Source organism: Gekko japonicus, unplaced genomic scaffold (genome assembly GCF_001447785.1).
Source record: "Gekko japonicus isolate JY-2015 unplaced genomic scaffold, Gekko_japonicus_V1.1 scaffold420, whole genome shotgun sequence".
In the NCBI taxonomy this organism is placed as follows: domain Eukaryota; kingdom Metazoa; phylum Chordata; class Lepidosauria; order Squamata; family Gekkonidae; genus Gekko; species Gekko japonicus.
Window position 1 is genome coordinate 1,058,408 of NW_015159723.1, and position 3,373 is coordinate 1,061,780.

The 3,373-nt window shown below is 53.9% G+C and overlaps 1 protein-coding gene across 2 annotated transcripts in view; it reads right to left on the reverse strand.

Moving 5' to 3' along the window:
- The window catches only part of GSE1 (Gse1 coiled-coil protein), a 486,799-nt gene that overhangs the window by 422,276 nt on the left and 61,150 nt on the right, over nucleotides 1-3,373 (reverse strand). The window lies entirely within an intron of this gene.

Here is a 3,373-nt window from a genome sequence, read left to right on the forward strand (position 1 = left end):
ACTGCTAGGTTGGCAGGAGCTGGAACCAGAGACGGGAGCTCACTCCGTCATGCGGCAACTCGGGTCTCGAACTGCTGACCTACTGACCTTCCACAGCCTGCAGTTCAGCGTCTTAACCACTTGAGCCACCGCAGCTCCTTACCTAGTATAGGCTAGTATACAGGGGAGCATATAGGCGAACAACTGGCAGCGGGATTCTGGTGCACTTAAACGCCCACAGCCTTTGGGAGTCCTTTGAAGTTCCTCTTAATAAGAGGTCTTTTGCAGCCTTTGATTTTGGGTCTGCTTTGGATCGGCTCGGATCGGCTAACTACAACCAATTTGGCTTTTCTCCTGGAACAACAGGGTCGGGCGGCATTTGCAAACCTTTAAAGAAGAACGCCATTACAACAAACAAAGCAAGAGATTTATAAAACTGGAAGAGGCTGGCCGCACTGATTCAAAGCAAAACTCAAAACACGGATTTATTTCATTCTCAGCACTACACGGCTTTTTCGTTTTCAGATTATTCACACACAAGTTTGTTTGGAGATGTCTGCAGTTATACCCGGTGGCCAGCAGGGGGAGCTCTGCTGCTCCACTTGGTCTGCCTTCTCCCCACGGCGGGGGGGGGGGGGGGGACGCCTCGCGCGCGCAAAAACTGGGATGAAATAAAAAAGAGCAACTGCTGCCCCCCCCCCACACACAGTGGCATTCTTGGCTTTGTGGAGCCTTTGACAATATTCGACCCCAGTCGAATAACAGGCTGGTAACAGACCAGCACGCCAGGCCTACTACTGGAATTAAGCATTTAAGGCAGGGGTCCCCAACCTGGCGTCTGCGGGCATCATGCTGCTCGCTGTTAAGACGCTGAACTGCAGGCTGTGGAAGGTCAGTAGTTCAGCAGTTCGAGACCCGAGTGTGCCGCATGACGGAGTGAGCTCCCGTCTCTAGTTCCAGCTCCTGCCAACCTAGCAGTTCAAAAGCAAGAAATTGCAAGTAGATAAATAGGTACCACTTCAGTGAAAAGGTAACAGCGTTCCGTGCGCCTTGGTGTTTAGTAATGTCGGCCACATGACCACGGAAACGTCTTTGGACAGCGCTGGCTCTTCGGCTTTGAAACGGAGATGAGCACCACAACCCTAGAGTCGGATTCGACTGACTTTCGAGCAAGGGAACCTTTACCTTTAAGTGTTTTTAGCAATTGGGTGGGGCTAACAGAGCTTCTGATTGGCCGCTGGAGATCTGACAGACACTTCCAGACAAGTGTTTCTTCGCTAGCTCAACATGTATCCTTGCGCGCGCACAAGAAAATATTTTTGAACATGTTGATTTTTTTAAAAGCATCCCCCTGTTCGACAGAGCTCCAGCCTGAAAAGCTGAAGACCCCCAATCAGAGTTACGCAGGACCACACTCCCCTGACACAGATTGGATTTATACCCCACCCTTCACTTGGAGTCTCAGAGCGGCTTACAGACTCCTTTCCCTTCTCCTCTCCGTAACAGACACCCTGTGAGATAGGCGAGGCTGAGAGAGCTCTTTCAAGGATTGCTCTTGAGAGAACAGCTCTGAAAGAACTTGCGACTGACCCAAGGTCACCCAGCAGCTGTGAGTGGAGGAGCAGGGAATCAAACCCAGTTCTCCCAGATTAGAGTCCGCACTCCTAACCGCTACACCAAACTGGCTCTCAGGTGAGCGGGGCAAGGCCATGCTGTCTGCATTGCAGGGACCGTGCCTGCGCTACGCCCAAACACAGGATGAAATAAAAACATGAGCCTGCAGTGTGATGTGGCTGTGAAGAAAGCTAATGCAATCTTAGGACGCATTAACGGAAGCATTGTGTCCAGATCACGGGAGGTGGTCGTTCCGCTCTGTTCTGCTATGGACAGACCTCACCTGGAGTCCTGTGTCCAGTTTTGGGCACCACATTTGAGGAAGGATGTTGACAAGCTCGAGCGTGTCCAGAAGAGAGCAACCAGGATGGTGAGAGGGTTGGAATCCAAGTCTTACGAGGAAAGGCTGAAAGAGTTGGGTATGTTTAGCCTGGGAAAGAGAAGGCTTAGAGGGGACATGATTGCAATCTTCAAGTATCTGAAGGGCTGTCCTGTAGAAGATGGAGCGGATCTATTCTCTCTTGCTCCGGATTGCGAGACTAGATCTAATGGGTGGAAATGACAAGGGAGTAGTTACCGGCTAAATATCAGGAGAAAGTTCCTAACTGTAAGAGTGGTTGAGCAGTGGAACAGACTGCCTCGGGAGGTGGTGGATGATCCTTTGCTGGATGTTTTCAAGCGGAGGCTGGACGACCCTCTTTCGGGTATGTTGTAGGGCTGTCTTTCGGCTATGCTCCTGCAGAGTGCAGAGGGTTGGACTAGATGACCTGCAAGGTCCCTTCCAACTCTAACATTCTATGATTCTAAGCTTGGCTCAGGAACGAAACAAGTCCCTCAAGAGGGCGGGACGAAGTTGCTCCGGAGCATCCCCCACCCACCACCACGGGAGGGAAGCTGGGCCACGCACCCCCGGCGCATCCTAGCGGCTCTCCCCACATCACGATTCCGACGAACGACAGATCTCACAACCGGCCAGATTTGGGGGGAGGGGGAGGGGGAGCCTGCGCTGGCAACTCTGACAGAGTCCCCGGGGGGGACTAATACTGGCATGTAAATATTAGATCCTCTTGTCTCCTTCGAGACCAATTACATAAATCATGGCAGGTCCCCGGGGACTGCCAGTTTCCACTTACTGTATCATCGTTAACAGCTTATTAGGGAGCAGATGCTCCAACGGAGAGGCGGAGAGAGAGCGGGAGAAAGAGGGAGAGAGGCGGGGAAAGGGAGAGAGGCCTGCTCCCCACACCTCGATCCTCCCCGCACCCAGTTCCGTCTCTTCCTCGACCCCCCAGCCAACAGGCCAGAGGGCTGGATTCTCAGAGGGTGCCTGTCTGGCCAGGCTGGGTAGGCCGCACCTGCATCGGAGCACTTCCGGGGTGAGAGCAGGCCCGTAGCTACCATGGGGCCCGCGGGGCCTGCCCCCCTAGTGGTTTTTATGGGCCCCTCCCTGAGCCATGGATCCCCTGAGCCATGGACATCAGGCTGCCTCTTGTGCCGTGCCGTGGGAAGAGGAACTGGGGCTCCTTGGGGGGGGAGCCAGGCGCTCTGCAGGGAAGGCCTGAGGGGGGGGTGGAGGGATGCTAAAGCCGCTGGGCATCACCCCCCTTGCCCTGGAGCCTGGGGGGTACAGGGCTGCCTTAGGAGTTCTAAGGAGTCCCACCAATTAAATCAAAGTTAATTTAATTCACTTTGTTTTAATTGGCTACTGAGCCCCCCCAAGGCCCCCTCCCCCTCAAAACCCCTAGCTACGGGGCTGGGCAAGAGGCACCAAGGAAAAGGG